General features: G+C 40.7%; 1 protein-coding gene across 10 annotated transcripts in view; it reads left to right on the top strand.

Moving 5' to 3' along the window:
• The window catches only part of Tanc1 (tetratricopeptide repeat, ankyrin repeat and coiled-coil containing 1), a 225,795-nt gene that overhangs the window by 33,686 nt on the left and 165,608 nt on the right, over positions 1-26,501 (top strand). The window lies entirely within an intron of this gene.

Genomic DNA, 26,501 nt, shown 5'->3' with positions numbered 1-26,501 from the left:
GGTAGGATTGTGAGCAGTGAGAGGCTCAAGGAGGAGAATTTTTTTTTTAACCTGTGTTAAGAAAAATAGCCTGGAGAAGACCCTCTCTGACCCAGCTCTTCCAGGTGGAGAGTGTCAAAAGTAGAGAGGAGGGGGCTGGTGTTCAGCAGGTGCAGAGTTTCAGTGGGGAAAGGTGAACGTTGTCGGTGGGTTGGTGGTGGTGGCTCTAGGACCATGTGAGTGTCCTTCTGCCTCTGAACGAGGCATATACTCAAATCATAGTTAAAACAGTAAACTTTGTTATTTCTGTTTTACCTCAATTAAAAAAATAAGAGGTGGAGGGGGAAGGGAATGATAATCACCGCCATTTACAAAACCTATTCCTAGTACAAAATGGGCACTTATTATTTGAATGTATGCTAGGGATTTTACTAAGTACTTTATGTGTATTTTCATTTAATCCTTACTTTCAGAGATGATGTAAACCCTGCTGTACAGATGAAGAATCTCAGGTTTAGAGAGATTAGGCAAGTTGCCCAAGGTCAGACATCCGGAAAAAGGTGGAGGCTGGCTTATCCCAGATCCTCCTGACTCCAGAGCCCCTCTCTGTAACCCCTGAGGACTTCAACAACAGAAAGAAGGTTCCAGAGGCTGTGGAGGAAGGGAGAGGAGGGAGAAAGTTGTTCCTAGAGGAAGGGCCTGGAATAGGGAAATGCTGGATGAGGAGATGGGGGTTGGGATCCGAAGTCCTATGGAAGGGACTGTTCTCCAGTATTGGGACTGGGCATGTGCTGTGATGGAACTGGCAGAAAGTCCAGAGGCTTGAGGTTATAGGGAAGCACAAGGACACAGCATGGGGGCACTTGAGATCTGCAGCAGGAGGGGATGGAGGTGTGGACTGTGTGGAGACCAGAGCCTGTTCCCCTTTCTCTTCTTCCTCCTGAGCTTCCCTTCTTCCTGCCCATCTGACTTGTCCATCAGGTCTGAAGTCAGCAACCTGATGCTGAATCGAAGTGCATCCACATGGGGGGCGGGGGGGAGAAGTCAGTGAGGAGTACTGAGTATTTTTCTGATATTGAGAGGAAAATACTCCAGCTAACTACCTGGCTTTGTAGACAGTCGGTCAACAAACGGCAGACATTTTGCAATAGGTTTTCTTTCTTTTTAGCGGGATGGTATGAAATACAGATATTAGGAATTGGATTGTTCCTGGTCCTCGTGAAGATTTTTGAGGTTGTGACCTAAAACTCCTAAGGCATGTCCAGTCTTCGTGGTGGCCTGTGGTATTTGTTTCCCCGCTGGTGGAGATGTGGGTCTGTCTCGGGTGTGTAGGTTTGGTGAGGTGTTTGTGAGGTGATCGAAGCTGTTTATAAGGGAAGTGCTCTCTGGAGAGTTCCTGTTATCATTCTGCTTCTTTGTGTTTACTTTGGATTCAGCAGGATTCTTTTATTCTCCTGCTGGTGGTTTTAAATTCTGTGCTGAAAGGCAGACTTTCTGAGCCGTGCTCTTCTGTGGTGACCGTGGAGAGCGAGGTCTGTGATTATGTAATAATTTTGAATAAGTAAAAAGATGTCTCATGGCAGATTCTGGAAGGGCAGCCTGGAAACAGCATCATTAGGGATTAAGTTGCACTGCAGTTGAATTTTGCAGCTGTCAGACGCACCGCAGTCGTCAGCTGTAACCTCCGGGTGTAAATAGACCTTCATCAGCATCATGGAAAAGTGCTGGGAGCATCCAGAGCCTGGTGGGATGCTACCATCCAAAGTCCTCTGCAGAACCTTTTTCCTGGCCGAGCTGTTCTACCCCCAGCAGCTGGCGAGATCCCTAGAGCTTTACAGCAGGGGAAGGTAGAGGGTGTTTGCTGGTGCCACATTCTTGCCAGTCTTTTAACTGATTTCCTGCCCCTTTCATCAGCTAAGAGCCATTTAGGAGCGAGGTGAAATTTGCCTTTAAAATGGACTGAGGTAATGATAACTAAAGTGGCCTTTGTTTTGGGAAATAATAATGGCTAACATTTTAATAACTGGCTATCTTCCGTGACTTTGTGGAATTGTATTTTGGGCTGTTTAAATAAGGGATTTTTGTCTTATCCGCTGTGTCCCTCAACAAAAAAAATGGTGCCTGCCACAAAGTAAGCAGTCCAGTGAATGAACTTACTGTAGATAAGGATTCCAAGGCACAGAGAGGTGATATGCTGCCCAAGGCCACACAGTTAACAACTAGATGCCTTGAGAGCAGGTAGATTAAGAAAGTGGAAGTCACAGAGCGTTTGCCTTCCTGACCTTTTAATTGAAAATAGTATTGACCACCATTTTAGAGGAGACTCAGTTTTACAGGAGTAAGTTTTTCCATCTATTAATAAATACTATTTTTGAATTTTATTAAAAATATATATAATTTCATATTTAAAGATACACTGTTGTAAGGATTAAGTAAGAAAGAACTTAGAATGATATCTGGACTTTGTAAGTGCTATATGTGTTTGAAAACTTGTCTTGGGTCATTTCTTTTTTGAAGGATGTTTGATTGTTTAATTTTGAAGAAAAGACAAAAATATTTTTCAACTATGGAGATGTCTTTAAGAGTAGACCTGAATGTACAATCCACAGCATGAGAAGTTATACCCCATGTATGCATAATATGTCAAAAAATATTCTTCTGTCATGTATAACTAAAAATAACAAGTAAACTTTAAAAAAGAGTAGACCTGGATAACAAACATAATTTAATATATGATATGAAAGCCAAGAGTGAGGTTTGACTTTGGAATAAGAATATTGTTACCATCTAAACGCTATGTGAAACAAAACAGATATGACCCAACAACTAGAATACAGCATTTTAGTTGGAATTGTTCATGGAGCACCAAAAAAAATAGGAAAAGTTATTAGTTTTCTCTTGTATTTTGGTTGCCCCAGGGTGACCTCATACTCTTGGGCTTAAGCGATTTTTCTGCCTCAGCTTCCTGACTAGCTGGGGTTATAGATGTGGGCCACCGTGACTGCCTAGCCAAGTAGTCTTTAAACTATTTTTTTTTTTTTTTTTTTTTAGTCCTGGGGATTAACTCAAGGCCTCACATATGCCAGGCAAGTCTCTACCACTGAGCTATTGCTCCAGAAAGTTCTATTAAAGCAATAGCTTTAATAGCTTTAACCTTCTTTAACTTCTTTAATCATTTTTGACATTGCAATTCTATCAGTAAAATACTTTTGCTCACACCTGAAACATTTATATATTTATAAATTATAATCACACACTTGCTTAGTAATAAGCTGTTTGCATTTTAAGATACACAAAGATAGAAATGAAAGAATGAGACAAGTAAATATGATCAGAAATTTTCATGTTTCCTGACCCTTGGAGATCATCTCCCTCCCTCTACTTTGGAGACATCTGGTTTAGAAAGATAGTAATCTAAGAGCAGGAAGCACACAACATTTATAAAAGGAGGGTTTGCTAGGTTTTGGAATGGTATGTGGATGAGAAATTGACAGAGAGGTAAACTGTCAAGCAGATTGAGTGTAGGATGATTGGGGAGTAAACCAGAAAGCTCTCCCTGGCCATCTGTCTAAAAGTGCTGATGAGGTATCACGAATCAAACTCTGAAGGATTAACATGTCCCCATTAGGACTGTCAGATCACTTCTTTGTAACTGATAATGCGGACACCGTGGTGTAGGGGAAAGTATGGTTCATACACAGATGTGCAGAAATGCTTTTATATTTGAGAGGTATTTCAGTTATTTGAAAGGAATAGATTCAAGTGGAGTGGTAAGAAAGCCAAGTTAACTATTTGAAAGTGAGAAGGTAGAAAGAAGATGAAACTCATGACTTGTGAGTGGACAGAGAATTTGACTAGGGACACGGCAGAGGCTGGCTGAGAACTCTGGAAAGGCAGGAGTAGGGTGCTTACTCTCTTTATTGTGGAAAATTTGCTGGTAAATTAGTCTGTTTCCCCACAACTAACCTAAGATTGCCAAATCCTTTGCCTGTTTCTGTATTCAAAAAAATAACACGAATGGAGACTATCAAAATAAACTATGCTCTGCCCACCTGGGGAAAGTCCTTTAGCAGAACTCCAGGGCAGAATCCATCAGCCTTGCCCCATCAGTAACCACCTCTGACCAAGTGGTAATGAGTGAGGATTCATTTGGGATGATAACTGCAGTAGGCTGATTGTCTGTAGTTTGCTGTCGATCTTGGAGACTGGGTTAACTGCTGAAATAAGTTGATGATTTCAGACAGATTTAGAATTCAGATTATTGCTGAAGAACAAAAAGAAGGTTGGAGAAATGAATGATAGATTGGCCACTTTCATTTTCACTTAAAAGTATTTAAAACAGTATTCTTAAAACTGAAAAGGTGGAATTTGAAGGCATTTCAATACTGATAAGATTTTATGGACTATTCACAAATAAAACATGTAAGTTCTGTTGGAGTATTTTAGCAGAAGCATTTCACAATCAAGAAAAAAGACTTTTCTGGAAATAGGTGGACCAGAAGGTAAAGAACCCAAAGAAATAGCAAATGTGGACCATTGGTGGGTACCTTCTAGTATTTCAGGAACTTCTTGAACAGTGGGTCATATAGAGACCTAGTCTTTGGCAATATTCAATTCTGGAGAAATTTTCTTAAATGATAGTTATAATGTCATTCAGAGAACACTAGTAGTAAGTATTCCTGTCTTTAATTTTACATAAAAAAGATCTAGTCAACTTTTGTAACTTAACTGATTGATCTGTTTGTGGCTTAAATGGGGGATATCTGAGAAACTATGAAACAGTAGTTGGCCAATCTTAGAAGTGACCAAGACAGAAAATGATAAAATAAGGATATGGTGTTGCTGGGTATCCTTGAGAGAAGTGGCCTTATTGACAATGATCAGGGACCATCGTTTCTGATCCCAGAGCCACTACTAATGGGAGAGTTGCTCTTCTCATCCTTTGACTTGGAGGCCCTGGGCATGGCCAGCGGGGGAGTGGCCTCATCATTGTCTGTACAGCAAAGAAGGATCTAATACCAACATGTGACTCTAGTTTACAGATTATATTCTGCCAAATCCGATTTCAAGGATGTGGGAAGGAGACAACATTCAGAACTACATGCTTGTAGAAATGAAGAGCTTTAACATTTTTTTTTCTCTGAGTGACAATTGGAAGATACTTTTCTCATTGTATATCAAATACCTCAGTAAAAATGAAACAAAGGCTTACTGGAATAATCCCCAAAAGCCCTTACTGGTTCTGAATGAACATGTCCATTCTTAACAGATGAGCATGGGCAGGGACATTTATTTAACACTGCTCTGCTATGTGCATGGAAAGTGCTTTATGAGCAATAGTCCCTTTAATCCTTCATTATATCATTTGTTCTAAGATCACACCCACTAGGTAGGAGTATCACCATTCCCATTTTACAAGTGAGGGTGAGCAGCAGCTCACTTAGTTGCTGCTAAATAAGTGACTGAGTGGCGCTGCACTGGGAATGGTCATAATAATAGTAACAGTGGTTCCTTGACTAAGTTTTGAATGAAATGAAATAAGTCAGTATTTTGGGAATTAGAATAGTTTTGTTTTCTCTATTTCTTTTTATTTTCTCACAGATGACTTAGACGTAAAATAAACTTAGTAGAGGTAAGTTCTGTGTCTTGAAAATGAAACATTCTTTTGATTATTGGGATTTGAGGGTGGAGTCAATGACTGCTCCTTCAGTTTTTCGAGCTTTGAACTAGTTCTGAGTGATAAGTGGAAAGAAGACATAAAGAATTCAAATTGCACTTTTTTTTTTTTTTACTAATAGAACTAAACTTGGAGAATATGACTTAAATACTTGTAAAATGATTTCAATATGTTTTGACTTCATTTGTTTTCTGTTACAATAACAAAACATCCAAGGCCATTTAACTTATATAGAAAAGAAGTTTATTTGGCTCATGGTTTTGGAGGCTGGTAAGTGAAAAGTGTGGTGCTAGCATCTGCTTGGCACCAGATGAGGGCTTTTTTTGCTGCCTCATTACATGGCAGAGGGCATCACATGGTGAAAGAGAGCAAGCATGCCAACTCAGGTATGTCTTCCTCTAATACTGTCATGGGGGCTTTACCTGCTATGACCTCATCTAACCAGTTACTTTCCAAAGATCTCTCTTCCAAATTGCATTAACAGGAGAACTTGGGGATTGACTTTCCAAGGTGTGGACTTTTGCAGGACACATTCACACCACAGCTTGGGTCCGCAGTGGCTTCCTAATTCAGTCTTGCCTGCCTGTCCCCTGGCAATGTTGTGCCATCAGGCTTCCCTCCCTGGAGTCCACTCACATACAGCCAGAGGTTTACCAGGATTTCATCATGTGGCACCCGAGAAAAATAAGGAGGGAAGACCTGGGCCCCCACCTCCAGTTTCTGTTTTTAAGCTTTGTGGATTTAGTCACAGGACTTCCAGGAACTGGAGAGTAAGAGGCCAGGAGAGGCCCAGAGAGTGAGCTCAGAGGGATGATATCTTCATAACCTGGCCGACCCTGGGCCCCCATAGTAAATACTCTTGTTTCCCAAAGCCAGCATCATTCTGGATAAATTGTTTTCTTCTCCCTGAGATACCAGCTTTTGTAGAAATGAGGATGGATTAAAAAAACCAACACCAACCCCCACTAACCTTATTGTTGCCAAGGCCAAGACTGCTATGGTTTCTATTTTAACAAAATATTCTGGCATATCTGGCTCAGTGTTCTAAGAAAGTCACTCACTGTGTGAGTGTGCTGTTAGCAATGTCTTTCTGAACCTGAATTCGAACACACACCTTTGGAACTTCAGAATACCTTGATATTTACAGTGTTTGGGGAGATGGTGAATAGATGGAAGACTACACATAAACCAAAGCTGCCCATTTCGATGATAGCAAAAGTCTCTGCCAGGCAAGAGATCCAGTTTTAAAGTTCCTTCCCATCACACCCTGTTTTTCCCTAATAGGAATGGCAGATATTCCGACGGAGATTTTTTGTGGGCAACTGGCCTGTCAATTTCTGAAGCAACATTTTTATTCAACAACAAGTAAAGCAAATTTGCCCAGTTAAATTATTCATAAGAATTATAAAACTTGTCACTTAGAATGGATGTTGGGATATTCAGGTCATTTAGGAGGCTGTGGTTAAAAATAAAATGACCTAAATATATAGCTCTAGTTTTTTTTTTTTTTTTTTTTAAGGGAAGTTTAAGCTTTTAATTTTTGTTTGACATTGGTCCTAATTCTGTTTCTATGGGGAATGTAAGTAGCTACTCTGTGTTCCAAATAAAGACAAATTCTTCTCCTCCTCTTGGTGGTTTTTCATCATATATGTAGTTCTATTTTTTAGCCAGGTTATATAAATTTTATGTCTTTTTTGATACATAAGAGGTATATATGTGAATGATAAGAGAAACTAGAAGAAGCTGTGAGCAAATGACTCTTCAAGAATAACTGAAGGAAGTTGGTTAATTGTTCTGATCACTCCTTTTATACTTTAAAGAAAGGGGTAATTGAAATATGAAGTTGTCCCAGTCTGCTTTTGGGCAGTAACTGGAGCATAAAATGTTAAAAATCAATTATGTATTTAGGGAGATGAAACAGGCTGACATATTGAAGGCATATTGTGTTCTGTTTGGTGGACAAAGCAGGGTAGTTACATCATACTCCTGCAGTAGAATTGTGTCCTGAGAGGGTGACGGAGAATAGTGTGTTTGGATGGATCTAAACTTCATGGAACTTAAGAGTATTTATCACATACTATCATTGGTCTTGGGAAAAGTCTGGTCTTAAATTGGCTCAGCTTTTTTGTTGTTATTGTTGACTGATAAGCAAAGAATTTGGTATTTTTGTCTTATACATACTTGCACGTGATTTATAGTAGTGCACTGTATGTTTCTCATGGTAGGTAGGTGGTAAAATGTTTGCAGGAGTGGGCAGTGAGAGTTTGAGATTTCTCCTGGGACCCCACTGTGCCTAAAATGGTGCTGACTGTGGATTTGTGGGATGTTTGCATGGATTTGTGTTATATCCACTTGATAGAAGCAGTACCTGTGCACTGGGTTGTGTTGGCTCTGAGGTCATCACAGTTGGTAAGCAACTTATTAGTTTGGGCTTCTGTAACAAAGTATCACAAACTGGATGCCTTAATCACAGAAAATTACTGCCATGCATCCTGCCACACTCCTGTTATCCCAGTGATGTGGGAGGCTGAGGCAGGAGGATTGCATATTCAAGGTCAGCCTCAGTAACTTAGTGAGACCCTGTCTCAAAATGAAAAATAAAAAGGGCTCAGGTAGAGTGCCCCTGGGCTCAATCCATAGTACCAAAACGAAAACAAACAGCAAAACACACAACAGAAATTTATTATCTCTGTGCTATGGTCAGTAAAAATCCAAGGTCAAAGTGTGGGTAGGGCTGGTCCTTCTGAGGCCCTATGAGGAAAGGGTGTGGTCCTAACCTCTCTTCTTGCCTTATAGGTTGCTGTATTCTCCTCGTGCTTTCCTTTTCCGCCTGTCTCTGTTCATATTTCTTCTTCTTATAAAGATACCATTCACATTGGGTTAGGGCCCACCCTGACATGACCTTCTTTTAACTTGATTACCTCTATATAAATACCCTTGCTCAAAATAAGTTCATATTCTGAGGTCCTAGGCCTTATGACTTCTGCATGAATTTGGAGGGAGATGAGCATAATTCAACCTGTAACAGAGAGATTTTGGCCTTATTTAATAAATATTTGATACATATTTATTGTTTTGTTATATGCAGCTTGGACAGGAAGCCCAAATTTTCTTGTCCAGGAATTACCTGCTCCATTCCTTAGCTTTCTGCCGGACTGGTTTATACCTGGGAGCTACTTCTTAGATGGCAGCGGTTTTGCTTGAGGCTTTTTGTCAGTGAATTTTAAAAACATTTATCTTTTCCCTGTTTGATCCTTAGAGTATAAAAATACTTGTCATTTGATGTTCACGTTGGATTTTAAGAGGATAAATTGTGCACTGTGCCTATGATCTTTTCCCTTTTCGTCTTTTTGGAACGCTTTTTTGTGCTTTCACAGGGGAAAATGATCAGTGTTTGAGGGTTTATTATATAGGACATACAGCCACGTGGGGACTTGGTGTCTTAACTGTCGGGCAGCAGTGGAAATCAAGGTGCCAGGTAGTTCTCCCTCCCTAAGTTGGGGTTGGTACTCAGTATATAATATTGAGAAATTTGAAAGATACTATACCTGTCATTTCAAATTTTCACTTATATTTAAAACATTAAAAGAATGTTTAATGCAAAAAACACGTGTGCCAAAAAAAGGCACTAGTTTAAGAAATCTCCAAGTTTCGGGAAGTTTCTTCATGGAGCTAGGTGTAGTGTGCCTGTCTCAAGCTTATAAACTCATAAAGGGTAGCCCTCCCTGTCAATGTTAGGAAATAGGTACTTGTAAGGGGATCCAATATGGAAGATTGTGAATACATACTAGGTTATGCCTGTTTTGTGTGTGTTTCTTAGATTAATTGCAGTTTGAAAAGTAATTATTTCACATGTGTGTGTGTGTGTGAGAGAGAGAGAGAGGAGAGAGAGAGAGAGAGAGAAGAGAGAGATATGTCTTGGAAGGTAGTAGCATGTGGAAATGTGAAAGTAAAGACCCTGATTGGGACAGTTTAGGGCATTCTCTTGTGTATGTTGATTTGCAGCCTGGTTATCTTAGTGTTTATGTGCATTTTGAATACTGTTATAGAACAGGTGTAGATCAGAATCTCTCATCAGGGTTGCCCAGCATCCCACAGTTCAAAGGCAACCAGTTAAGTGGTGCTTGGTAGGAAGCCTCCATTTTGTGTATTTGTTGAGAGAAGAGAGAGTATGAGGAGCCTGTGTGGACATTTTGTAATGAAGGAAGAATGGCCAACTGCTGTGGACAGGTATTAAAAGTTGATCTCATCAGCCACATACTCTATTTGCTACAGATTCATTCCCAGGAGACCTCTAGATCCAAAAGAAGGGCCACTGTTGTGAAGCACAGCTGTTAAAATACTTAATATTGTTTTCTCCGAACTATTATGGGATGTACAGTATGTGGCCTTTGAGAGCATGAATTTATGGTGATTTAGAATGACTTTAGGATCATTAACATTTTACTTTTAGCAAGTAGCTAAAAGTAGGCTGGAGTAATTCCTTTTTTAAAAATGTGCTTATATATATATATATATATATATATATATATATATATGTAACATAAAATTTGCATTTTAATCCATTTTAAGTGAATCATTTAGTGATGTCAAGTACATTCGCATTGTTTTGTACCATCACCACCATCTATCTCCAGAATTTTGTCATTGCTCCCGAAGAGAAATTCTGTACTCATTAAATAGCTTCTCATTCCCCCTTCTTCCACCCCTCTAACCTCTGTCTGTATGAATATTCTGATTCCAGGTGCCTCATGTGGTGTGTGTTCCTTTGTGTCTGGCGGCTGTAGTTATCCTTAAGTTTTATCTGCGTAGCTTTTGCCATATGCCATTTTCATTTTGATCATAAAATAATTTGGCAGATAACTGTAGAATATTAAAGCACTGGGACAGAAACTTGAAACTCTTATGCCTTCTGGGGCCAGAAGGTAGTAACATCTAATATTTATAGAGCAGTTACTGTGTATCAGGCTCAGCTCCAAGCACTTAGCAGGTAATAATGCATGTACACCAGCCCTGGGAGGCAGATGCTATTACTAACACCTCAGTTTTGCAGTTGGGAAACTGAGGCTCAGGGAGACAAATTACTTGCTTAAGATAATGACATGACTGGTATTTGTTAGAGCAGGGATGCCAGCATGGTATCTGACTCCAGAGCCCACTGCTCCTGAGAGAGCTCCTGGATTATGTATGTGTAGGTGCAGGGGCTGGGCAAGGGAAACAGCTGCCCAGCTGGCCAGGCAGTGAGCTGAGGGTGAATGGCAACAAGGTGGTGGTAGAAATAATTCTGCTTAAATATGCTGTGCATTGCTGAGTGGGAATGCAGGCCTGATATGGCTAAGCACTTCCATGTTCTCAAGAAAAGCTAGAAATCCTTATTCGTGAATAACCCCGAATTCTAAGTGTAGGACACCTAATTCAGTTAAAAACAAAATCAAGTAAGACCTGAGGCAGGGTCTTGCTGAGCTTTCCTTCCCCAGCTGCAAGTTTGATATCACAATTTCCAGTAAATGTGTGCTGAGCGATGAGCCTTTACAGCACTCCTGATTTCTTCCCGAGTGCCGCCAAGAGTTCACTGAAAGTCTAATTTAAAACAAAACAAAGCCAGTCGATTTTGAGAGGCTCATATCCTTTCATGTAGAGCTCCATAATTTATTGTTTCATTTTAGGCTCCTTTGATTTAACAATGCTGATTAAAATAGGGCTTTAAAGTGGTTTATTTTTTTTTTTCCCTCTAGAAAATGTCTCACCAGAGAAATCTGGATATAAGCTACGTGTAACACATGCAAACCTTAACCTCCCTATTTTAATACCAGCCGCCAGTATTTATGACACGCTTACTGTATCCTAACCACTGTGTTAAGGACTTTATATGCCTTCTTTCTTTTACTGTGGAGTCAATCAATCAAGAATTTGTGAATTCGTATTGAATTTTAGAATTGGAAAGAGTTGAACTTGTCTAATTCAATTTACTAACTTTACATGTGAAGCTGATCAGGGCCAACCAATTTAAGAGACTAGTCCAAGGTCATATGTCTGCTGTATGGGACATCCAGAACTCTTTAGACACAGACATCTGTTCAGCGTATAGCCAGTTTTCTTTCTTTCCTTCCTTCTCTCTCTCTCTTTCATTTTTCCTGGCCTGTAGTCCCAATTGTATATATGTGTGTATGTTATTTATTATTATTACTATTATTTCAGTACTGGGAATTGGACCCAGGGGTGCTTTACCACTTAGCTACACTTCTAGTCCTTCTATAAATATTTTTTATTTTGAAACAGGGTGTCACTAAGTTGCTGGCAAATTGGTCTTGCTAAATTGCTCTGGCTGACCTTGAACTTGAGATCTTCCTGCCTCAATGAAAGGGCCTGGTGGTGCATGCCTGTAATTCCAGCTACTCAAGAGGCCAAGGCGGGAGAATTGCTCATTCAAGGCCAGCCTTGCAAATTAGGGCGACACTATCTCTATTTAGAGACTTAAATAAGCCTTAAAAAAGACCTGGGGATGTAGCTCAATAGTAAAGCCCCTCTGGGTTCAAGCCCCAAACAAAAGAAGATGGAAGGGCAAGAGGTGCTTTAGGGTGCTCCTCTCAGCCTTTTGTAAGGCACTAGGGCAGATCCCTCATCACTTCCCAAACTGGCCCCAACTTTTCTTTTTCTTTCTGGCTCTACAGGGGATTGAACTAGGAGTGTTCTGTTTCTGAGTTACATCTCTAGCCCCTGCTTTTGATTTTATCAGACACCCAGTCTTCTAAATTGCCAAAGCTGGCCTTGAACCTATGATCCTCCTGTCTTAAGACTCCCAAATAGCCTTCTGAACAGCCTGGATTACAGGTTTGGGTCATCCCTCTGGCCTCACCTTTTCTTCTTTTTTTCTTTTAAAGATAATTTTAGTTGTAGATGGACATAATACCTTTCATTTGTTTGTTTATATGTGGTGCTGAGATCAAACCCAGGGCCTCACACGTGCAAGGCAAGTGCTCCACCACTGAGCCACAACCCCAGTAATAGAGTAGTTTCACCTTTGTTTTGGGGGATGTGCCTAAGACTCCCAGTGGATACCTAAAACCTTCAATAGTACTTAACCCTGTACTTACCATGCTTTTTCCTATATATACATGCCTATCATGAAAGAGATTAAAAATAATTAATACTAAAAAATTAATACTAGAGCAATTATAACAATATACTAGTCCTACAGTAGCTGATAATTGAGATGAATACTGACTAATATAGGTGGATAGTGTATATAGTGTGGATACGCTGGACAAAGGGATTATTCACATCCTGAGTTGGATGGCATAAGATTTCATTATAGTACTCAGAACTGCATGCAATTTAAAACTTACGAGTTGCTTCTGGAATTTTCCATTTAATATTTTTGGATCATAGTTGAGGTTAACAAACTGCATAAACTGAAACTGAAATTGGGAGGATTCCATGACTATCATGTTGGATATTAAGTTCTATCATATGAATTTGGAGGGACATAGATGTTTAAACCGTAACAGTTTTCTAGTATTGATGTGGATTTGCATCACCTGTTGTGTCTTTGTGAGATGCCTGGGGTTTGGAATTTCCTGTGGTTAAGAGAAGAGATCCAAACCCTTTCCAAGCATGGGGCCCCAAACTAAATGGTCTGATCATCTTACAGATAACAGTGGAAATGAGAATGTAAGGAGCACTTTTAACTTGAAACAGATAATTTTCCTATGAATGATAACAGTAACCATTACATTCATCTGAAAATTGACCTTTGGCTTATACTTTGGTAGACAGATATCGGTGGTTTTCAAAGCTCTTGTTTCTAGTGGGGAGGGTGAAGGCAGGGTTTGTACTCTTTCTCATTCAACTGAAAATCATCCAGTCTTCTCTTTTCAAATGTTATTTTCCTGATGACAAGAGTGATCTATCTTTCTGCTTGGCATATTTAAAAATAGATAAGTAATTTTATTCAGAATTTTTCTGCACACATTTAAAATAAGTGTAATTTATCTAAAGTAAATGTAATTTATCTAAATCTAATCAACGACACTGAAATTAAAGTTGATGTAATAGCTGAACCTCAGATGATTCTCCCCCCCAACTCAGTATACCCCTCCCATACTCAAAGATGATTTCTCTCAAGTTTAAAAAAGTAAAGATACTCCTCAAATTTTGTTGGAATGGTTAAGTCATAATATACCCATAGCGCATGCAAATTGTCAGTTGAAAACAAATTTAATAAACTTAGTCTATTGAACAATACTGCTTAGCCCAGTCAGTCTTAAACGTGCTCAAAACACTTACCTTAGCCTACAGTGGGCAAAATTACTAACACAAAACTTATTTTATAGTGAAGTTGAGGATCTCATACATACACATGAACATTTCATAGACATGATGGGATGAATAAATAAATAAAACAAAGGTATTGTGTGCAACTACAACTAAAAAATAAATATATATTAAACACACACACACACACACACAAAAAAAAACAAAAGAAAAAAAAAAAAAAAAACAACAGTATCCTAAAAGCTGCCAGCAATGCAGTATGCTGTAGAGTTCAGGTTGTGGACCCTTGTGGTCTCATGGTGACTGGAAGCCACTGCTTATTGCCTTTGCCCAGCTTCAAGAGAGAGCATATCAGACCACATTTTGCTAGCCTGGGAAAACATCCAGATATAAAATTCCAAGTGTGGTTTCTACTGAATGTATATCACTTTTGCATCATCATGAAATTGAAAATCATAAGTCAAACTGTTAGCAAAAGCTTGGTCCTTGTCCTCAATGCCAACCCAAGAATGAGGACACGGTTTTGAGAAAAAGGAAGAAGTTTTATTGCTTTGCTCGGAAAGGAGAAGCACTGGGAACTCCTGTCCCAAAGGCTGTGATTCTGCCTATTAGCAGGAACAGGGGACTTTAAAAGAGGTGATTCAAAGGCTACATTCCATGTGTTCTCTGTTGAGTTGTAATTCACTGTTAATTGGGGAGATAGTCATTTCTGAGTTCTTCTGGTGCCATCCCCAAAGCCTGAATTATTTCTCTCTGTGGTGGTTGTGTGCTCAAGGGCAAATAATTCTGCCTCGGATGGGGAAAAAGGTAATCCTATTTTCCCAGAGATTAGAAAGGGGGAAAGATTAAGGAGGAGCAGGGAGAGAGGAAGAGAAGCAAACAAGTCCCTTTAAAAAATAAGTCATAGTGGCAGAGCAGCAAGGGCTATATTCAGAGCATAAAGTGGACCACTGTTACAAAACCATCAGGAATCAAAATATTGGTGAACCCAGCATAAGAATCCAGATTATTATGACTTCAGAGTTCCTATTTTTTTTGTTTCACAATATTGTCTGCATGAAAGAGAAGTGTAAGCAATACAGTCGGCCTGCATTTGAGAGCTAGGGTATGTGATATAGGCCATAAGTCAAAAATTTGAGGAAGAATGGAGAGAAGCCAGACACAGTGGTAATTTGCTCACTTGTAATCTGAGCAATTTGGGGATGCTGAAGGAGGAAGATCTCAAGTTTGAGGTCGGGTTGGCCAATTTAGGCAAGAACCTGTCTCAAAATAAAAGTTTTAAAAGGTCTGGCAGTATAGTCCATTGGTAGAGTAGCCTTGGGTTGGATCCCTAGTACTGCAGGAACAAAATAAAACAACAGTAAAAGCTGGGTGTGGTGGCGCACACCTACTATCCCAGGAGTTCAGGAGGCTGAGGCAAGAGGAGCTGAAGCAGGAGGATTGTGAGTTCAAAGCCAGCCTCAGCAATTTAGCTAGGCCCTAAGCAACTTACTGAGACCCTGTCTCTAAATAAAATATAAAAAGAGCTGGGGATGTGGCTCAGTGGTTACATGCCCCTGGTTTCAATCCCCAGTACCAAAAAAAAAAAAGAAAATCCAATGAAAAACAAAAACCGGAAAGGAGACATAAGACAACTGACAATTTTCTAAGAGATATTAATGGGGAGATAAATACCACTTTCATAATTTCAAAACAGTGAAAGAAGAAAACCCCAGATATACATGGTTTTACTTGCTCATAACCACCTTTGGTACGTGTTCTGCTTCTATCATTGAAAACCTGAAGCCTGATGGAGGGAAAGGGACTCCTTTGATGTAGCACCATGTATCAGGGGAATGGCCAGAAGGTCACCCTTTTTCAGCTGGTGCCCTTGGTGGTCTGTGGCTGAGGCAGGAGAGGTGAGTGCCACAGACATGTACCATTACTCATTGCTTGGCAGCTTGTTATCCTGTACATAGTTGCAGGTTTTGGACCGAAGCCCTCAATAGTCTAGAATATGTGGGATGGGAGTGGGATGTGCTGAGAGCCGTGGCCAAGTAGGAATGACGAATGGCATTTTTGGTTGAAAGGTGACCCTAGCAAGCCATTGAGATGATAATGAGTATGTTAAGATGCGCATTCTATTGGAGATTAGACCCCTGCTGTCTGCCTAGGCCTGCTAATTTGGAGCTCTGTGGGACTCCAGGAGAGTTCCCTTTGGTTGGGGAAGTGCGGTAGGAGGGAATTCTGGAGGAGGGATTTCCTGTTGGAGTAGTGTGTCCCGGCAGCGTGGCGTGGTTCGGCATTTTTTCCCCCCGGGAGCGTGTGTGGAGTGTGCTGGTGGAGTTCAGAAATAAAGTTTGTTCCTGCTTCAGTGGCTCGTGATTTGTGCCCAGTTTGGTTTTATCTTTGTCTTCACCGGCACTGGGATGAAGATAGGAATTACATACACACCTTTCTCCTAAGGTGTGCCCAAGGTCTTTTGTCTTTGACCAGGAGGCCATTTGACATAAGGCTGTGTCTGGAGGTTCTGTGCATAACAAGTGACAAGCTGGGGATTCTAAATAGAGGCCATGGAAGCCAGCAGGCTTGACTGTGTAAGGACCTCAGCATGGTAAGAACACAGGCTATATGGGCCTGAAGACCTTAAGATCCCTTGACCAGGCACACACCTGTAATCCCAGTGGCTCAAGGGGCTCAGGTGGGAGGAGTGTGAGTTCAAAGCCAGTCTCAGCAATTTAGCGAGGCCCTGTCTCTAAATAAAAAGTGAAAAAGGGCTGGGGGTGTGGGTCAGTGTTAAGCAACCCTGGGTTCAATCCCCAGTATAAATCAGTCAGTCAATCAATCTGTGTTTTGTGAGGATACCAGGATAAGTCTTATAAATATCCCAAATATTTATCAGGGGCATAGCATATGCCAGGCCCCTGGAATATAGTGACAAAACATTGTGGTCCCTTCCTTGTTCAGTAGGGGAGCACTGTGGTTTCATAAACAAATATAGGATAATGAGAGATACATAGTGAGGTGAATGGGATACAGTAGGAGCACAGAAGTTGAGGCCTCCGCTTTGGGTTGGATCCCTAGTACTGCAGTTGAAAGGGTCTTAAGGAGTGAACACAGATTGTCCAGGTGGAGGAAAGGGACATTCCAGGTATAGAGAGATCTGTGATTTTTGGTAAAGTATCCGAAATCCAGGCAGCAACTTTAGAGAACTTTACGCCAAATGGAACAACCCAGGCCTTTTAAAAATTATCATCAAAATTGTCAAAAATAGGGCTGAGGTTGTAGCTTAGTGGTAGAGTGCTTGCCTTGCACGTGTGGGGCACTGGGTTCGATCCTCAGCACCACATAAAAATAAAACAAAGGTATTGTGTGCATGTACAACTAAAAAGTATTGTCAAAAATATGTAAGTAGTGAGGTATGTAATTAACCACCATGTACATGCTCACCAACCAGTTTCAAATATCAACATTTTGCCAATCGTATTCGATTAAGCCCACATTGTGTTTTTTAAAAATATTATCTAGTTGTAGATGGACACAGTATCTTTATTTTATTTATTTATTTTTATGTGGTGCTGAGGATCGAATCCAGTGCCCCACATGTGCGAGGCAAGTACTCTGCCACTGAGCCACAAACCCAGCCCCCCACATTGTGTTTTTGTGGTAGGAAAAGCTTATTATTTTTTATTGCATACTTTTGAAGTGAACAATGTGATGTTTTGATACACAGTCACACACTATATAACAATACTTTGGCTGGTGGTGGACTATGTATTCCGTGGTGGGCCCATGAGATTATAATGGAGTGGAAATATTCTTGTCACCAAGTGGTGTTTTATAGCTGTTGTAAAGTTGTAGTACATACATTACTCATGGGTTTGTGTTGATGCTGGTGTAGATAAATACAATTTGCCATTTGTATAAAAATATAGCACATACAATTATACATTGTGTATAATATTTGATAATAAACAGCTATATTACTGGTTTATGTATTTACTACATATGATACTTGATAACATTTTAGACCGTTACTTATAAAAAGAAGTTTACTGTAAAACAGTAGGGCAGCCTCATTCTTCTTGTGTTTACCATCTCTTCACCCTACTCCCCCACTCCCACCCTCACCCCCACCTTTTTGGAACTCAGGGTTGCTCTACTACTGAGCTACATCCCCAGTCCTGTTTATTTTTTCTTTTGAGACAAGGTCTTGCTAAGTTGCTCAGGCTGGCCTCAAACTTGCAGCCTTCCTGCCTCAGACTTCTAGATAGCTGGAATTACAGGTGTACACCACTGTGCTCCCCTTACCGCAGATTTTGATTGGTCTGTACATTTTAGGTTTGTATAACTATACTTTATGCTGTTTGCATGATGATGAAATAATGCATTTCTCAGAATGTCTTTCCTGTGGTAAGATTACCTAAAATCTACTCTCTTCCCAAATTACCATTATGCAATATAATATTAAATGTAGTCCTCATACTGTATATTGTACACTAGATCACTAGACTTATTCATCCTAACTGCAACTTTTACCGTCTTTGATCTACATCTTCCCAACTCTCCACCCCAGCAATTTAAAGCAATTCCATGTAATTTCATTTATAAATAGCTTGTGTCTCTGATGAAAATTCCCCCCATGCCATTGTCACACAATAACCAAGTATAATTCCCTAAGACTCATCAAATACCTAGTCCATATGCAGTTAACACAGGTTTCATTATATGTTAGTCAACTTTTCAACACTATAATGAAATGCCAGAGATAAACAACTTACATGGAAAAAAGTTTTATTTTTCCTCACAGTTTTGGAGTTTCTAGTCCAAGATCTAGTAGCCCCATTGTTTTGGGCTGTGGTGAGGCAGTACATTATGTCAGGAGTCTGACGTGGAGCAAAACTGCTTACCTTGGGGAAAGGAAGCAAAAGAGAAAGGAAAAGACTGAAATTCCATAATTCCTTTAAGGTCACATCCCCAGGTACCTAAAGACCCCCTATAAGGTCCTATCTCTCAAGTGTTCCACCATCTCCCAATTGTGCTTCCCTGGGGACCAAGCATTTAACATACAGGCCATTGTGAGTCATTCAGGATCCAAAGCACATTCTCTAAGGATTCATTTATTTACCATACCTATTTTTTTTCAAGGATGTTAATTAAATAAATGGGTTTTTATCATAATACCATATTTTATTCCTTCCTTTATATGTGCTATACATTTTTTTCTGGTGTTTTTTCAAATAATTTTACTACCAGATTTGTCCCAATGGGGTGATGTGCCTTAACACTTTCTGTATTTCTTATTTTTCATGTAGTAAGGCCTTTCCTGAAATTCAGAGAACACTCAAGTTATGAGAGCTAGATTATGAATGACTTAGAGTACTTTGACCAGTTCCTCTGATTTTGCTGCAGTTTAGTGTTCAATGTTTACTCATGAGTTGGAAGTGTGGCATTTTACGTCTTACTCCACCTCCAGCCTTTGAAAGCTGTTTCCTGGCTTGCCTTCTTGGCTTGGAATAGCTCAGGGTGATGTTTGTACAGTCTCTGGCATTAGTGTTTTGTTTTAGGATTGGGTCTGAGTTGCCCTTCTTTTTGACCCTTTGTTAGACTTCTTCTTTGGTTCTTTGTCCCCTCTTGCCTGCATGTCACTCCTTAATTATATATATGCTCACCAAGCAGCTTCCCATTTTTCCCTCCCTGCAGTGTCAGGCAACCACCATTCTATTCTGCTTCTATGAGTTCAACTACTTTATTTATCTCCTATCAGTGGAATCATGCTGTATCTGTCCTTTTGAAACTAGCTTATTTCACTTATGTCCTTAAGTTTCATTCATATTGTAGTATGCATGAGAATTTCCTTCCTTTGTAAGACTGAATAATATTCCATTGTATGGATATACCACATTTTATTTATCCATCATTCATGAATGGATACTTAGGTTGCATCTACATTGCGGTAGTTATGAATAGTACTGCAGTTTTGTTTTTTTTTTTTTTGGATGAAGACTTAGAAATGGGGTCCTTGGGTCACATTCCTGTTTTTTTTAGTCATAATTAAATAAGCATTCGGTTCCTCATGGTATACAAAGTGGGTCCTTTCCTGTCTAATTGTTGGGCAGCCCCTCTCATGAGGAGTCCATATTGTTTGTGTCCATTTGCTGTGCTTTAGCATAGGTAGTTAATACCTCTTACTTAAATAATGCCTTAGTATTTTTGATGATGTCTTCAATAGCTTTGAGAATTATTTTGGAGAGAAGTCAACATTGCCCTGAAAAAGCCTTTGCTTAGTGTCACTCATAGTAGCTATGTCATTGAAAAAGCATTGATACTGCAGTTGGTTTTTAAATGACTGTGTATTATTTCTTCCCAGGAGTGAAAAAATTGCAAGGATGGAATTATCTGGATCAATTAATATGATCAAAAAGCAAAGCTATAAAACCAAGAGGGGAAAATCTTCCCATAAAATAGGGGTAGAAAGTAGAAAATACTAAAACTTTGTAGAAAATAATAGGTCTTGCAAAAATAAACCTTGACCATAAACTGAAGGTTACTGTTTCTCAGGTTATTCTGAAATGTAAGACAGTTGAGCCAGTGAGGTTTTAATGTCAGAGGTTTCAGGAGTATTGATAAATATGCACATATACACTTGGCTTTGTTAATAGGAACTTGGAAGATGACTTGATTTCCTGGAAGAGAAAAAGTATGTAGTTTCATATTTGCAATTTTGATAACCAGTATCGTTGAAGCTGTTAATAAAACCTCTCTGATTTTCTTCCACCCAGGGAAGACACAGCAGCCATCGCTCTGATTTTCCTCTATTTTCACCTTAGAACTAGTGGCTTCAGCTTTATCCAAAGACAACATGGAGGTGCTGAGTTTTCAGGGACATAAGATGTTATTTTCTTTTGTTTCATTGTTGGGGTTTTATTTGGACATTTTTTGATGGGTAAGACCCAGATCTTGTGAATTATTTGTGTTCTGGCTAGAGGAGCCTCAGCTTTTTGTGATCTGAGTCATTTCCTAATGGGCCTGGAACTCCCTGTCCAGGGGAGGGGGGTGGCAGACCTGATGCCTGCAGCTGGGAGAAAATCCATGTGCCAGGAGGGAAGGGTGTGTCTTCAGGGCTAGTGGTCTGGCAGATGGCTGGCTGGCTGGGGCGGTGACAGCATTAGAGTAGCCTGTCACAGCACTCCTGTTCCCTGACCTGCTTTGTCCATGTGGATTCGGAGTGACCTCCACTACACTGGAAGATCTAGGAGCAAGGCCATGTCTCTGCCCCCAGGGACTAAAAGCAGATTATCTAGAGAGGGTTCCAGGCTGTGTATCAGAACTCAGTTAGAGGGTAGGCTAGGCTTGTGCATTGCAGGAGAAAGAAGCCAAGTTATTAGATACAAGATCAGGGCCAGTGAAGCAACAAGAACAATTTGGCCAATTTAAACCTATTTCCTAGAAATTCCCACTCGTTGAGCCAGCCAGGAGTATGAATGGGAGTGAGGGTTAAGAGGTTTTAGCAGTGGGGAAGGTGCCCCAGTCCGGCTGGGCAAAATAACCGGGAGAGCACAAGCAACTTGAAGGTTGAAGCGGGAACTGCTTTATTGCAAAGGAACTCAGAGGGAACTGAGCGGGAACTCAAGGTAGCGGGCACCCAAGGTAGTGGGAGCCGCTTTATTGCGGAACAGCAGAGTTATATATACCTAACTGATTACACACAGCTTAACTCAATTAGCATCATCTAGATACAGCAGTCAGCCAATAAGGAATCATCACTATCTTAATGGCTCAGTGGCGTTGCCTCACAAACCACTCCTCCTGGCAAACTGCCAGGCGCCATCTTGACTTGATTTGCGGTCCCCAACAGGAAAGGGGGGCTGTCAACACTGAAAACAATAGGCCAAGCTTGTAAGTCCCGACTACCTGGACCTCAGTAGAAAGGTTGTCCTGGCAGGTCATTTTGGCCTGCTTAAAAATGAATGGGCCTCGAAGCATGAGGAGCAATATTTAATAATGTGCTTGAAACAAAAACCAAGAATTACTTTTGTGATTCTAGAAGTAGATGTAGATTTGATTCAGTTTGGACAAGGAATTCCTCAAAGTGTAAGTTATAACCTTATTTTACAGAACTACCAGTTAAATTCATTAAAATATTCTCTTTACTAAAGCTGAAGCAAATTAGTGCTTTTAAATACTATTTATCAAGAACTAAATATAGAGTCACCTAATAATCAGTTATGAAGAGATGATATTTGAAAATATTTGAAGTAAGGTTACTTTAGGTCAAGGGAAAGCCCACCCATGCTTTTCTTAGTTCATACAGGTTCATGAAACAGTGCAGAATTTATTTCTTGGTTCTCAATTCCATACTGATTAGATCTGAAGGTAACTGAAGCTTACTTCATAGATCATAGAAGCCTAACATTTATACCAATTTTATTTAAAAATCAGGAGAATTAATACCTTTATAGACCAGAGAAGTGCTCAGGCTATTTTTAAACATATTCACTTAAATGCCTCTTTCTTAAGGCCCTGGGATTTCTGGATGTTTTGAGCTGGCAGATTCTTCAGCTATGACTCAGAAGGTGGTAGGGGCATGATGTCCATCCCCAGGTGCAGTCCCTCTGCTGGAAGAGGTCTATAATCTGGGGAGGAGCTTTATTAACAGATGCCCTTCAAAAAGCTAGAGGAAAAGCAATGATTGTGGGAGTAGCCCCATGAGACATTCCAGTCAAGAATGGCAATGCAGATGGGTTGTTTGCCTGCCTTTGAGAAAGCCCATTGTGGTGTTCAGTGGTTCTGGAGACCACAGGGAGACAGCAGGTTGCAGTTGGACGTTGAACCCATTCCTGTTTTTTGAGAACACCTGGGTCTTAGGGACTGAGGTTGGTCAGGTGGACATCTTCTTTCCTGAACATAGTGGCAGAGACCCATTGAAAGCCAAAGAACCTCTTGGTGCCCAGGTTCATCTTTCAGAGCCACAAGTTGTGCTGTTTTGAAATGTTTTGTTTTTGGTGTCCTTGGGCACTTTGGGGGATTGAAAGGCTATTTAAACTATAACCAGCTGTAATATACTGTTTGGGATTTTATAAATTTTCTGCTGTCAGTCATAACCTTCTCAGGGCTGTCATTATGCCTTGATCTGGCAGTTGTTCTCCACCCTCTTAACTGACAGTGAGTGGCCTGGGAAACCAAATATTCCCTCCCCTGGGAATTGTATCTAAAAGGAGAGTGAAATGGCTGCAAAGGAGGGCCTGGGAAGAGGTGTTGGGTAGAGGTAGGGGGAGGCTGGGAATTGCTTCAGAATTGTACATAACCTTATTTACAGACTTTGGCAGCTCCTAAAACTTATTTGCTTCCTGGTTCATATGTTTTCTGGGTAAGAAGAGGTTGCAGCTTATGATTTTGTCTTTCATAGACTTCTTCAGTTTTTTTCCACTAGCAGGTAAGTCTTTTCTCCCACCCTTGCCTAAATCGGTTTTGTTGTGCAAAAGGAAAATGAAGTGTTGAATGGAGGGAAATAATATAGAGCCCTATGGAGATCTGAGGCATGACACACATTTTGTCCTCAAGAGGGATGGATAAGGCATAACATGTAGTTGGGACAGAGAACTAACAGACCTGAAACTTGGAATTGGAAGTAGTTTTGCATATAGGATGAGTTCAGAGTAGGGTGATTTGAGTGAGGAACTTGGAGCCAGGATAAAGAGACCCAGTTGGTATTTGAGCAAATGGTCTTGCAGTCTACATTGGAGAGACCAACTGGGAGACAAGGAGGAGGAGGGTAAGTTCATAAATCCACAGGTAGAAAGTGGCAGAGATGAGGGAGAGATTTAGCAGCACATCTGAGGAACACATTTCAGGGGAAGAATTGATGAGGGTTTGTGACGGGCACAGATCGTTGTTTTGCTGGATTAAAATGCAGACTCCTGGGATTGGGGTTGTGGCTCAGTGGTAGAGTGCTCACCTGGCATGTATGAGGTGCTGATTTTGATCCTCAGCACCACATAAAAATAAATAAAGGTATTGTGTCCAACTACAACTATAAAAATTACTTTAAAAAATAAAAATAAAATGCAGACTCCTGCACAATCAGGTATGATTGTCTGTGGTCTGGGGGGTGGTGTCCAGGAGTTCCCAGGTTGTTGTGGTATATAGATGAGGAACACTGGTGAGGGATGGATAAGGCCAAGCTGATTCACCCCAGGAGAGACAGAAGTTGGGAAGGAGCATCCAAGCTGGTCAGCCTGCTATTTGTTAATCTAGTACGGAGTAACAAGTACAGCAGGTATCCCTGAGAATTAAGGAACCGTGGGCACAGAGCTGGATTAGCAGTTGAGCTTCAGCTGCTGGCTCACAGTCCTCACCTTCATCATAGCAAACAACACAGTGGCTGAGTAGATTCTTCACACATGAAAACCATCCCATTAAAGTCATTTCTCGTGCCATAAGGATTAAATAGAGGAATGTTCTGTACATATAAGCTTTGAATTGCTACCTCTTACCCCTGCCTCCACCTGCTAGAGCAACTAAATTTAATGACAGTTGCCATGTAGGGCTTACTTAGGGAAAGGCCTATTCTTTGCCTACTCCTGTCTTCTCCCTCAGGCCACACCAGGCACCTGTCTTGATGATCATCACCTGCAGGTTGTCATTTACTTTACCTTCCTCCACCTCGTTGCCTGGTCTCTTTCTCTTCCTCTCTGCTTTTCTGAGGCATAAATATTTCCCACTTTATCCCACAAGAGAACAAGAGAAGCAACCTGGGAATTCATCAAGGATAATGGTTCTCAATCCATTATAATGAGAAAGTCAGGTTTACAAAATACCTGTGTTTGATTCTTCCCCTCAGATATTCTGTTTGAGAGAGAGAGAGAGAGGGAGGGAGGGGGAGAGAGAGAGAATTTTTTAATATTTATTTTTTAGTTTTCGGTGGACACATCTTTATTTTTATGTGTTGCTGAGGATCAAACCCAGCGCCCTGCGCATGCCAGGCGAGTGCATTACCGCTTGAGCCATATCCCCAGTCCCCAGAGATTCTGTTTTAATTTTTCTGAGCATCAAAAATTTTAAAGCTTTGGGCTAGAGTTGTGGCTTAGTGGTAGAGCACTTGCCTAGCATGTGTGAGGCCCGGATTTGATCCTCAGCACCACATATAAATAATAAAAATAAATAAAAGATCCATTGACAATGAAAGGAAGGAGGGAGGGAGGGAAGGAAGGAGGGAGGGAGGGAAGGAAGGAGGGAGGGAGGGAAGGAAGGAGGGAGGGAGGGAGAAGGGAGGGAGGGAGGGAGGAAGGAAGGAAGGAAGGGAGGAAGGAAGGAAGGGAGGAAGGAAGGAAGGGAGGAAGGAAGGAAGGAAGGAAGGAAGGTAGGTTTGTTCTCAGGAGATTCTAATGGGTGGTGGGTATAGAAAACTTCTTCAGTATAGCGGACAGGTACAACAGTCCAAGCAGAATACTTGTCTCAAGGAAATAGAAATCTTGCAAGATTCAAAATGGAAATAAATATTTTTATTATTCATTGTGGTATTGGGGGTGGAACACGGCCTTATGCATGCCTACCCCTGAGCTATATTCCTAGCCCCTGAAATAAGTATTCTTCAGTAGTTTCCTTTGCAGTTGGGCATGGTGGTGCATGCCTTTTGTCGCAGATTCATGGGAGACTGAGGTGGGAGAATTTCTTGTGCCCATAGCCTAGAGACTGGCTTGAGCAACATAGTGAGACCCTTGTCTGTAAACAAGCCCAACAAACACACTCTTTGCCACTCAAGCTCCAAATGCCTGAGGAATTCCCACAAAAGTCTCCTCCTCCCTGTCTTTCTCTCTCGTTTAAGCCTGCTTTCTATTAAGCACCAGCATTCAACATGAAGCAAAATCAAAACAGGAGCTTTCTTTTGTTTGCGTTAGGGTTTCTGTGGTCTTCTTTTCCCCTGGTTGTAGTTGAGTGTGACTTGAACTTCATGAACTCAGACTCAGTGTGGCTGAGTGGCCTTCCTCACATTGTTGAACTTTTCTGGGCCTTACATGCTAGTTGAGCAGTATTCAGAGCTGGAGAAACCTATACAGACAGAGGAATGGGACTGTCAGGTGGAGCTGGTGATGACTCGCTTGGGTCCATGAACACACGCAGAGATGTCTGGGGATGCAGCTCAGTGGTGGAGCACTTGCTTAGCATAGGCAGGACCCTCGATTCCTATTTAGCACCACAAAACAAAACAAAAATCAAATTACACACACACAAAAAAAAAACCCAAAATAATAACAAAAAAACACAGTAGTCTTTGTTTTGTGGTCTGAGGAGGCCCAGTGCCATGTTTTTAGAATACTTCAGTGGGAAAAAAAAATGTTTTTTGGATGAATATCTCTATTAGATAAACAACTTTGAAGTATCTCTGTTCATTCTTGAAAGAAAGTGGTGACGAGGAGCTAAACCCAAATAATTCTTCTCAAGAGCATTGATATTTTTTTAAGAAGTCAATTGGAAATTAGCTTTAAAAATAAAAAAGTAAGCTGGGTACCATGGTGCATGCCTGTAACCCAGCTCATCCGGAGGCTGAGGCAGGAGGATTGCAAGTTCTAGACCAGCCTGTGCAACTTAT

Source organism: Marmota flaviventris, chromosome 11 (assembly GCF_047511675.1).
Source record: "Marmota flaviventris isolate mMarFla1 chromosome 11, mMarFla1.hap1, whole genome shotgun sequence".
In the NCBI taxonomy this organism is placed as follows: domain Eukaryota; kingdom Metazoa; phylum Chordata; class Mammalia; order Rodentia; family Sciuridae; genus Marmota; species Marmota flaviventris.
Note: the sequence above shows the minus strand (reverse complement) of the source record. Positions and strands in the feature narration are given on the sequence as shown.